Source organism: Xenia sp. Carnegie-2017, unplaced genomic scaffold, assembly GCF_021976095.1.
Source record: "Xenia sp. Carnegie-2017 unplaced genomic scaffold, XeniaSp_v1 HiC_scaffold_20, whole genome shotgun sequence".
Lineage (NCBI taxonomy): Eukaryota > Metazoa > Cnidaria > Anthozoa > Malacalcyonacea > Xeniidae > Xenia > Xenia sp. Carnegie-2017.
This window is the reverse complement of record NW_025813483.1, coordinates 4,751,709-4,764,469: the sequence shown is the minus strand read 5'-3', so window position 1 is coordinate 4,764,469 and position 12,761 is coordinate 4,751,709. Positions and strand designations below refer to the sequence as shown.

General features: G+C 35.0%; 2 long non-coding RNA genes across 2 annotated transcripts; both read left to right on the top strand.

The window, feature by feature from the left end:
* The first annotated feature begins 263 nt into the window (after positions 1–263).
* On the top strand, positions 264–1,681 carry LOC124441820. The gene is made up of 3 exons (XR_006947002.1): positions 264–467; positions 727–827; positions 1,278–1,681. It is a non-coding gene; the product is annotated as an uncharacterized LOC124441820 (long non-coding RNA).
* A 9,337-nt stretch (positions 1,682–11,018) lies between these two features.
* On the top strand, positions 11,019–12,434 carry LOC124441821. Its single transcript, XR_006947003.1, has 3 exons — positions 11,019–11,221; positions 11,481–11,581; positions 12,031–12,434. It is a non-coding gene; the product is annotated as an uncharacterized LOC124441821 (long non-coding RNA).
* The last annotated feature ends 327 nt before the right edge of the window (positions 12,435–12,761 follow it).

Below are 12,761 nucleotides of genomic sequence, written 5' to 3'. Positions count from 1 at the left end.
CCATTCTCAATATCTTTATTATATTCAATCCTATTACGTATCAAATTTCTTTAATTTCTATAACGCGCCTTAATGCAGTTGCAGCGATTTATGAAACTTTATATTTCTAAAAAGTGTTTATCATATAAATGATGTGCATACTTTCATTGAAAATGAAGTAAAACCTTAATTATGAGAAATTTGAACATCATCTGTACACATGACATAAAACTTGCAATGTAAAAGCATGTGATATTAAGACAGAGCACACATACAATCATGTGTGTAACTGTAAGATCACTATAAAAAATTACGTTGTGTGATACAACAGAGTCATATGCATCACTCATATCCATGGAATTTGCGCATCACATGATCCAGTCTTCATAAATAACAGCAATCTTACAGTACCAGTTCAAAGCACCAGAGCTTCAAAGGAGGAATATTCTTGGAATAAAGAATACGAGGATATTTTCTACCATAGTCAGGTACACTTACAATTCTTACAAGGGAAACAAAAATAGGAAAGTGAAGTCAGATATTGCTACCTGAAAGTTCGAATGTAGGCAACATAAATATGACTTATCAAATTTGATAAAATATTGATTGTTAAACTTACGGACAGTAATTATTATTCTATTTACAACAACTTCATTTTCTAGAATTGATTTTACAGTGAAATGTGTCCGTTTGCATGCAGTGTATACACCTACTAACTAGGATATACATTAATTCATTTTGTTTTAGCGATGAAGACACTCTGCATTCTTTTGATTCTGATGGTTTGTTATAAATCTGGCAAAATGGAGCAAATGATAAATTCAATTTCGGAGATAAAACCAACTGAGGTTGGTGTTCTTGCTATATTTTGCCCAAATCTAGCTTATGTAAGAATAGTTCCGACTTCAGAGGATACTAATGTGTGTTTGGAAAGTTGATATTTTCAAATCTTTTATTTATTTGCTTTTTAATCATTAGATCAATGAGTGCAATTTATACAAAACAATCTCAAATTCACTTCTGTTATAGTTGTGAACAGGGTGTAAATGATTTAGTTACTTGCAAAAACATTGTTATATATTTATACAAAGACACAAACCAAACTTCACTAAAACATTATTTAAGTCTAACAGATATAAATTAAGACTAAAAAGCTGTACAATGCGTGTTTTAAACTAAATCCTTCAATCATTTTTAATTACTATGTTTTGTGTCATTCAATACTTGTTAGTACAGGTAATGGTTTCAAGTGCAATAGGCCTTAATATGAACATGAACAGGCCCTAAATCTCTTTTAGGGGAGGAGAGGACCATTTTGTGGATGGGTAAACCATCAGCGATTTCATTGCATAAATGGAGAATCGTGTTGTAGATTTATTCCAAGAACACCACAACGCTATTATTGCTGTCCTATTCGACCATCAGTATGCTGTAGTAACGGATTCTGTTGTCCAGTTGGTTCCATTTGCGTGGGCAATCATTTATGTTGGCATTATCCAAACATGACCAAAACCTACGTAAAATGAAAGCTTTTTCTCATCCATAGTACTTTTTATGATTAACTTTTTAAATAATTGTAAAATCTTGTGAGTTATGAGGAGTACATATGTATGAATACCAACATCTGATGGATAAAACTATTTCCGTGTTTGAAGAAAATTTGAATAAAAAGTAAAGATACTTGTTATAGAAATGAATCAAATTATGCGTTTCTGTTCTTTTTTGTTTTCTTTGTTTGAATGATTTGATTTCGTCGATCTTTGTTGCACCTGTTTGCAACACCTGGCACGTTAAGATTGATTGCACCGTACTTGCTTGCATTTGCATTTTTAGTTGTTTGCAAACTTTATCAGAAAGCATTTTTCATTTAACTCGGTGCGGGAGCTTTTGTTTACGTGTTCATTAAATTCGATAAATTCGTTGAAAAATACAGTCCCCATATAGTGATACTGAATCAGCATATGGAAAGCTAAGAGGAGTTTTAGAACATGGCCATCATCACATCATTTTAAAAAGTGTTGCTTGGAGCCAAAAGCTTTTTAACTCATCATTTCAATATTTTGTTAACAGTTCGACATTTTTCGCCCGTTGTAAAGCAAACTTGAATAGTGTATCACGCGCAACAATGTATCTGTCTATGAAGTTCTACTATTCTAAAGATCTTTGTCATATTTAATATTATACATACATTATTACGCGAATCCTACACAAAGTTCATCTAATTGCAACAATGTATCTGTCTATGAAGTTCTAATATTCTAAAGATCTTTGTCATATTTAATATTATACATACATTATTACGCGAAACCTAAACAATGTTCATCTAATCGCAACAATGTATCTGTCTATAAAGTTCTAATATTCTAAAGATCTTTGTCATATTTAAAATTATACATACATTATTACGCGAAACCTAAACAATGTTCATCTAATCGCAACAATGTATCTGTCTATAAAGTTCTAATAGTCTAAAGATCTTTGTCATATTTAATATTATACATACATTATTACGCGAATCCTACACAAAGTTCATCTAATTGCAACAATGTATCTGTCTATGAAGTTCTAATATTCTAAAGATCTTTGTCATATTTAATATTATACATACATTATTACGCGAATCCTACACAAAGTTCATCTAATTGCAACAATGTATCTGTCTATGAAGTTCTAATATTCTAAAGATCTTTGTCATATTTAATATTATACATACATTATTACGCGAAACCTAAACAATGTTCATCTAATCGCAACAATGTATCTGTCTATAAAGTTCTAATAGTCTAAAGATCTTTGTCATATTTAATATTATACATACATTATTACGCGAAACCTAAACAATGTTCATCTAATCGCAACAATGTATCTGTCTATAAAGTTCTAATATTCTAAAGATCTTTGTCATATTTAATATTATACATACATTATTACGCGAATCCTACACAAAGTTCATCTAATTGCAACAATGTATCTGTCTATGAAGTTCTAATATTCTAAAGATCTTTGTCATATTTAATATTATACATACATTATTACGCGAAACCTACACAATGTTCATCTAATCGCAAGTCTTGACTATCACTGGTGATGTCGTTTTATATTAGATTAACATCTTAGGGCGATAATCATGCAGTTTTTGATGAAAAGGATATTGAATTCATCGTTAAAATTTAAAATAAGTCTTAAGGTAATCAATATCTATATGACGTTAAAATAGTCATGTTACATGCAGTAAAGGTTAGTGGAAAAAGTTAGGAGTTACTGAGCAATTTGACTGAATAGTGAGCACAAAACACATTTCTCTCAAAAATTTATTTATTTGAAATTAATTTAATCTGACTATTATTCTGCTCTCAGACTTTTATTAAACCTCTTTCGGTTTGCAAAAATTCAACATGCATGCTAAGAATTTTCTCCACAATTGAACGATTTCACAGCGTGTGAGCACGTAAAGGTCTATGAGCTCAGTAAATGCTTTACATAGACATGCATGTGTACTTTCATAAATCATAGTAAATTATTTGTTATCTCACATGTAAAAGGTAATTTACCTGGGGATAAAGTTCGCCCATCTTCATCTGATAACGAAGAGTTATTTTACGAATAAAACGAAGATCATTGAGAGCTGCAAACCAAACAACATGCATGAAGTCTGAGATTCATTGCCGCCAAGCAAAGATTATTGCAAAGATTATTAACTGCGAATAAATTTGGGGAAATTGGATATTTTATTATCTTTACTTGCGATATACGAAAACATGATACTTGAAATAGTTCACACGTACAGACATGCATAATGCATGCAGCTGTCAAATTACTAACAAAGTACAAAATGTTTAGTAAGACACAGCAGTTTACTGATGTCCACAATTATAAAGGTTTTTATCATATTTAATCGTATTATGATTTACACAGCTAAATATTTGTATACATAATAGCCATCGAGCTAAAATGCATGGAGCGCTACATGCCTTAATAATTTTTTAAAGCTATGATTTTGCCCAAAACACGCGTGTGTATTGTTTCAAGATTCTCTCGCGGAGTGAACAATGATTGACTACACACACGAGTCTGGGGTGAAATACACCTATTATTGAAAATGAAGAAAATGTAAATAATGTGGTATTTAGATATAATTTTTATTTGCGATTTGAAATCATGACATATGAAACAGTTCACTCATACAGACATGCGTGATGCATGCAGCTGTCAGGTTACTAACATAAGAAAGATCAGACTAATAATTATAAATGCACAGTAGAAAGAAAAACATGTCATCATACTTCAGTAAAAATATACGTATCGAAGGCCAAGACATCTTGTTTATTCGGTCAAAAGATTTGTGAGAGTATATTTTGAACGATCATGAAATGGCCCAACGTGGGGCGAGTTGTATACGACGGTTTTCTAGAACAGCTTCATTCGAAAACCAAAGAAATGTCGAAGGGTAATATTGAACGACTTAGCGCCAAACGAGGCGGTTATCGTGGCGTGTGCACAAGGCTTGTAAAAGAAGCACTCGAGCTTCTGGATGCCACTGAAGTAGACATGGAAAGATGTAATGTCATCGCTGAACAACTCGAGAGTAAGATGAAGATCTTAGACGAAATAAACGACGAAATCATTGGGATATGCGATGTAACGGATAATGAACACAAATGGAAGAAGCAGCCGCCGTCTCGGATAGAATTCTAAGCACTACACGTAAAATCGAAGCAGCAAGAAAATCGGAGATTTGTCAAGAAACTATAAAAAGAAGGCAAAGTGCTACACCACAAGTCGAACAGATTCCTTTAGTGGTCGAAACAGCAAGAACGAGTAACACAACGATAAGCAACGATGAGAATAACACGAACACGAATGCGGTTAATACGAACACGATTGCGGTTAATACGAACACGAATGCGGTTAGTACGAACACGAATACGGTCTATACGAACACGAATGCTATTGATACGATTACGAATGAAGTGATTAATGCGAATTCTACCATTTTGAATGCCCCTACGAGAACAACACCAGCGATAATGATGCCAGAGCTTCCCAAATTGCCAAAATTCAGTAAAAGATCACCGAAGAAAACGCATTTTGGGACTTATACAATGCTACGATTCACAGCAACGAGAGTATGTCTAAGGTAAACAAATTCAATCATCTATTCTCATTAATTGAGGGTAGTGCAGCACGTTCGATAAAGGGACTTTCTCGAAGATAGATTCTGCAAGATAGATTTGGTCGAACCCAACAGGTATTGTCGCACATATGGATCAAATCCTTCAAATATCTGCATGTTCTGAAAATCGTACTGGGCAATTGAGATATATTTTCGATAAAATAAGTGTTCAGGTGCGACGACTTGATTCGCTTGGGGTATCTGCAAACCAGTACGGCAGTCTGCTAATACCAATAATTATGTCCAAACTACCGAGTGAAATAAGATTGCAGGTAGTACGAAAAGCTACTGGTGATGTTTGGCAAATTGGCAAGCTGCTCAAAACCATAAAGTTTGAAGTTGAGGCACGTGAAACGAGCGAGTCATCGCGTTTGATTGAAAAACCTCAGAAGAAAGATAAGCCCAACAAGCCATCGACAGCTGGAATATTTGTAGTGACAAAAAATGATAAAGACGGTGCCTGTAGCTTCAAGGTTAAATGCGTATACTGTCAAGGATCACATTATTCAGCATCTTGTGAAAAGGTAAAGGGAAGGGAAGCCCGAGTTAAAATTCTAAAGGACTCCAACCGTTGCTTTATTTGTCTGAAAGGGACACCAAGCAAGCAAGTATATTGTCACAAGAAAATGTCGACATTGTTCCGGGAGACATCACCAATCTATTTGCAGCAATCCTGCGACCAACAGTCAGGGTGTCCAAAATGAGAAAGCAATTGATAACGCCAATCCACAGAAAGTATTAGAAGGTGTAACCTCTCCAACCACAACAGCTGTCACACGAACTGTCAAGGGAAATGTTCTATTGTAGACGGCCAGAGCTCTCGTATAAAATGGATCAAAATCGGTTCCAGCACGAATTCTCTTTGACACTGGAAGCTAAAGGTCTTACATTCGAAGGTCACTTCAAGGCCGGTTAAGGTTAAATTCAATTGGTAAGGAGACATTTCAATTAAATACCTTTGGCCAAAGCAAGAGTAATGAGAAATCCGCGAAGTGTTCAAGGTAAGCTTTGCAAACAAGAGTGGAGGTGAGGCAGTAGAAATTAAGGCAATCGCATTTACAAACATATGTGCATCACTTCCTACAAGGATAAATATAGACGAATATCAACATCTCCATGGTTTAGAACTTGTAGACTTTGATTCTTTTGATGACAATTGTAGCTGTGATTCAATCGACATCTTGATAGGAGCTGATCATTATTGGGACGTAGTCTTAGGTGATGTCGTACGAGGAGAAAATGGTCCAACAGCGATGAGCCGCAAATTGGGATTCTTGTCTCCTTTTACGATAAGGCTCAAGATTGTGTTTCAAATCATGTGTTTGGATAGACTGGGATGGGACTGTGAACTGCATGGCAAGCTACGTGAACAGTGGAACGTTTTATTGTCAGAGTTATGGTTTCTAAATGATGTTCGTGTACCGAGGTGCTATTATCTACCCCAACCGAAATACTTTACTACACAAGTTCTTGGATTCAGTGATGCATCTGAAAGTGCAGTTGGTGCTGTTGTCTATGTAAGAACAGTCTATGAGAATGGTACCATCGACGTAAAATTAATCGCTTCAAAGACAAAGGTCGCACTAGTGAAAAAGCAAATGATTCCCCGTTTAGAACTGGTGGCAGCGACTGTACTAGCGAAGTTAGTAGAGTCTTTGTTAAACGCACTCAAGTGGAGTCTGGAAGTTTTTTATTGGGTTGATTCGATGACAGCACTTCACTGGATACGAAACGATCGAGCATGGAAACCATTCGTGCAGCATCGAGTGAACAAGATTCGAAGTATTTCGTTGACTGAATCTTGGAACTTTTGTCCTGGATCACTTAATCCTGCAGATTTACCCTCGCGAGGTATTTCTGGGCAACTACTTTCGAATTCTTCCTTATGGTTCAATGGACCCAAATTCTTGGCAAGGGGCGAGGAAGAGTGACCTAAACGTCCAGTTATTAACCTCTCACAAAGTGACGAAGTTCTAAGGGAAATTATAAAAGAGCATCCGAATGTCGTGAGATCACTAGTTTCGAATGAAATTGAACAACGAGCAATGCCAGATCTTAACAAAGCGATCGACATTACTCGCTATAGCTCCATGAAGAAACTTCTTCGAACGACTGCTTATGTAATGAGATTCATCAACATGTTAAAGAAGATGCAACGGTGCTAGCGAACAACAAACAAACTCACAACCTCAGAAGAACTAAGCTCAGACGAAATAAAGAAGGCGCAGCTGCTATGGATAAGGTCTATTCAACAACTATCCCTTGAAAAAGAAATATTATTCCTATTGTCAAAGAATGCGAATTCTTCAATACCTATTTATGTTAAGCATTTTGGGCTATTTCTCGACGGTGATTAAGTGCTGCGGTGCCATGGGAGACTGAAGAATTCATCGCTGAATCTGGAGAGCAAAAATCCTGTATTGCTTCCAAAGAAATCAAGATTTGTGGAGTTATTTATATGCAAGTTCACAACAATGTGAAGCACAGCGGGATTCGTGACATACTAACAACCATTAGAGATCATTGTTGGATAATCCGTTGTCGAGAGGCAGTAAAGAAAATCGTCAGGAAATGTGTTGTTTGTCTTAAAGCTGAAGTCCTTCATTATGTGGAACGCCTTCTCCAGATCTTCCTGTTAGCAGAGTGTCGGATGATCCCCCTTTCACAAACGTAGGTTTGGACTTTGCCGGACCGGTGTTCGTACGAGAGAGTTGCGAAAGGAATAATTTGTCGGATAATCCAACAAAAGTGTATATTCTATTGTTTACGTGTGCGTCTACTAGAGCCCTTCATCTAGAGCTCACTCCTTCCTTAAGCGTTCCAGTCTTTCTCCGCGCGTTCCACAGATACGCAAGTCAACGAGCACTGCCAGCTCTTCTTATATCCGATAATGCTAAGACTTTTCGAGCTGCATGCTTAGAAATTCGCAAGTTATGCCGTTCTGAGGAAGTGTTACGCTTCTTGCAAACCATCCCATCTTGCAAACCATCAGATTACATGGAAATTTATCTTCGAAAAGGCCTCTTAGTGGGGAGGCTTCTGGGAACGTTGCGAAAAGTTGTTGGTAGAACCAATCTAACCTACGACGAGTTGCATACTATTGTGGTTGAAATCGAGGGCGTAATAAATGCACGACCCCTAACCTACGTGTACGACGATGAAGAAGCTGTATCTCTTCCGCTAAGCCCGTCGCACTTGGTGTATGGAAGACGAATAATGACCATGCCAAACAGTGAGAACTTTGAAATTCAGAGCACTTATCAATCTTTCACGAGAAAGGCGAAACATCACAAAAATTTGCTGCAACGTTTTACTCTTCAATGGAGAAACGAGTATCTTTTAGCCTTACGAGAGCAATACACTTCAAAATCAAGAGGTAATCAAATCCCGAAATAGCAGTTGGAGATATCGTCATTATTTGCAACGATTAAACAAAACGTATCTTTTGGAAGGTGGCAAAAGTTGAACAATTGTTACAAGGGGACGATGGAATTACACGAGCTGCACAAGTCAGAGTCCTTCGTGGAGACTCTAGTCATTCACACTTGTTGCGACGTTCTATCTGGCAACTTTTTCTAATTGAGCCTCATCAGGAAGAAGACAGTAACGAAAGAGTAGAGAGCGATAAGAACGGCGAAGAAGAACAAGTGCTTCGTCCAACTGATCGACCACAACGCGGCGCGGGAATAACAGGACAGTTGCAAAAAAGTTGCAGAATACAAGCAAACTCTAAATAACTGTACATTCTTAGCTAAAAGCAGTTTTGTTTTTTGTTTTGTTTGTTGACAAAATTTTATTATGTCAACCCTGGGGAGTGCAAGAAAGATTAGACTAATAATTATAATGGCACAATAGAAAAGAACAACATGTCATCATACTTCAGTAAAAATATACGTATCGAAGGCCAAGACATCTTGTTTATTCGGTCAAAAAAGATTTGTGAGAGTATATTTCGAACGATCATTAAAGTACAAAGTGCGTAAAAAGACACAGCAGTTTTCTAATTTCTTCCATTCTCAATATCTTTATCATATTTGATCGCATTACGTATTAAATTTGTTTAATTTCTATAACGCGCCTTAATGCAGTTGCAGCGATTTATAAAACTTTATAATTCTAAAAAGTGTTTATCATATAAATGATGTGCATACTTTCATTAAAAATGAAGTAAAACCTTAATAATGAGAAATTTGAACATCATCTGTACACATGACATAAAACTTGCAATGTAAAAGCACGTGATATTAAGACAGCTCACACATACAATCATGTGTGTAACTGTAAGATCACTATAAAAAATTACAATGTGTGATACAACAGAGTTTACATCATCACGCACTGCATCAATCATATCTGTCTCACTTCAAACATCCCCGTTGAGCATTTATACACACTTCGTAATCATCTGATGTCACGAGAGTAGAAGGTCGTTGTTAATAATTTTGCCACCTATAGTTTTACAAGAGTTACACAGCTAAATATTTGCATAGGTAATAACCATTGAACTAAAATAAATACATGGAGTGCTACCTGCAATAGAAAAACCTAATAATTTTTTGAAGCCGTGATTTTACCAGAGACACATTGTGTATAGTCAATGTTCACTCTTGAAACAATACACAAGCATATCTGGGGTAAAATCTCGCATGACTAATGTTAGATTTGGCTTCAATTATTTGCTTCAGGTAGCGTTCCATGTATTTCAGTTCACTGGTAATAAGATGGTTTCGAGTGCAACTGTACAATAGCATGATTTTGCACAAGTCCGCCGTAAACTCGTTCGCCAAAGAAAATCTACGAAAACTTACGCAAGCTTTTGTAATTGGTTTGTTTACAATAATTTAACCTTTCTCGCCTTTGAAACATTTTATTTTTATTGTTTCTCAGACACGTCTTTGTTTGACAAACCAATCAGGAGCGCATTTTTCAAAAATAAATTTCACTGGTGTTTCGAATTTTTGCACTAGTTTTTCCCATTTTTGCGCTGGTATTTATGATAAATTACACTGCTCTTAACAAATCAGATTTGAGAAATTTTTCATGTATTGTCATTTTCTGGTACAAAAATTTCATTCCAAATGTCCTTGGATTTGTATGTGTTCAAACATTCTTGCTGTATAAGCAGAGTTGCAGTATCGCACATTGCATTACTCATATCCATGTCGTTTGAGCTTCATATGATCAAGTTTTCTTCAAAAGCAACGATCTTACAGTATGCATATCGTAAACATGCAATGTCACGAGAATTTAAGGTCATTATTATGAATTTCGCTGTCGACAATTTATAAAGAGTTACATGGCTAAATACTTGTACAAAAGAGTCACTAATAATGTCAAATCAAGGGTGAACAAAAAATAAGAATAAGCTCATTGTTCATGAAATACATTTCTTTGAATTTTATCAAAAAAATGCGCGTTAGTGCAGTCTCAGCGGTTTATAAAACTTTGTATTTCTAAATATCTTTATCATTCAAAAAATGTGCTATCTATTATTGAAAATGAAGAAAAAATAAATAATGTGGTATTTAGATATAATTTTTATTTGCAATTCGAAATCATGAGATATGAAACAGTTCACTCATTCAGCCATGCGTGATGCATGCAGCTGTCAGGTTACTAACAAAGTACAAAGTGCGAAAAAAGACACAGCAGTTTGCTAATTTCTTCCATTCTCAATATCTTTATCGTATTTATGAAACTTTATATTTCTAAAAAGTGTTTATCATATATATCATGTGCATACTTTCATTGAAAATGAAGTAAAACCTTAATAATGAGAAATTTGAACATCATCTGTACAAATGACATAAAACTTGCAATGTAAAAGCATGTGATATTAAGACAGCTCACACATACAATCATGTGTGTAACTGTAACATCACTATAAAAAATTACGTTGTGTGATACAACAGAGTCATATGCATCACTCATATCCATGGAATTTGCGCATCATATGATCCAGTCTTCATAAATAACAGCAATCTTACAGTACCAGTTCAAAGCACCAGAGCTTCAAAGGAGGAATATTCTTGGAATAAAGAATACGAGGATATTTTCTACCATAGTCAGGTACACTTACAATTCTTACATGGCAAACAAAAATAGGAAAGTGAAGTCAGATATTGCTACCTGAAAGTTCGAATGTAGACAACATAAATATGACTTATAAAATTTAATAAAATATGGATTGTTAAACTTACGGACAGTAATTATCATTTTATTTATAGCAACTTCGTTTTCTAGAATTTATTTTACAGTGAAATTTGTCCGTTTGCATGCAGTGTATACACCTACTAAGTAGGATATACATTAATTCATTTTTTTTTAGCGATGAAGACACTCTGCATTCTTTTGATTCTGATGGTTTGTTATAAATCTGGCAAAATGGAGCAAATGATAAATTCAATTTCGGAGATAAAACCAACTGAGGTTGGTGTTCTTGCTATATTTTGCCCAAATGTAGCTTATGTAAGACTAGTTCCGACTTCAGAGGATACTAATGTGTGTTTGGAAAGTTCATATTTCCAAATCTTTTATTTATTTGCTTTTAATCATTAGATCAATGAGTGCAATTTATACAAAACAATCTAAAATTCACTTCTGTTATAGTTGTGAACAGGGTGTAAATGATTTAGTTACTTGCAAAAACATTGTTATATATTTATACAACGACACAAACCAAACTTCACTAAAACATTGTTTAAGTCTAACAGATATAAATTAAGACTAAAAAGCTGTACAATGCGTGTTTTAAACTAAATCCTGCAATCATTTTTAATTACTATGTTTTGTGTCATTGAATACTTGTTAGTACAGGTAATGGTTTCAAGTTCAATAGGCCTTAATATGAACATGAACAGGCCCTAAATCTCTTTTAGGGGAGGAGAGGACCAATTTGTGGATATGTAAACCATCAAGAATATCGTTGCAGATCTGGACAAAAGTGTTGTACATTTATTCCAAGAAGACCACAACGCTTTTATTGCTGTCCTATACGACCAGCAGTATGCTGTCATAACGGCAACTGTTGTCCCGCTGGTACCTGTTGCGTGGGCGATCATTTATGTAGGCATCATTTAAACATTACCAAAACCTACGTAAAATGAAAGCTTTTTCTCAGCCATAGTACTTTTTATGATTAAATTTTTAAATAATTGTAAAATCTTGTGAGTTATGAAGAGTACATATGTATGAATACCAACATCTGATGGATAAAACTATTTCCGTATTTGAAGAAAATTTGAATAAAAACTAAAAATACTTGTTATAGAAATGAATCAAATTATGCGTTTCTGTTCTTGTTTGTTTTCTTTGTTTGAATGATTTGATTCTGTTGATCTTTGTTGCACCTGTTTGCAACACCTGGTACGTTAAGATTGATTGCACCGTACTTGCTTGCATTTGCATTTTTAGTTGTTTGCAAACTTTATCAGAAAACATTTTTCATTTAACTCGGTGCGGGAGCTTTTGTTGACGTGTTCATTAAATTCGATAAATTCGTTGAAAAATACAGTCCCTATATAGTGATACTGAATCAGCATATGGAAAGCTAAGAGGAGTTTTAGAACATGGCAATCATCACATCATTTTAAAAAGTGTTGCTTGGAGC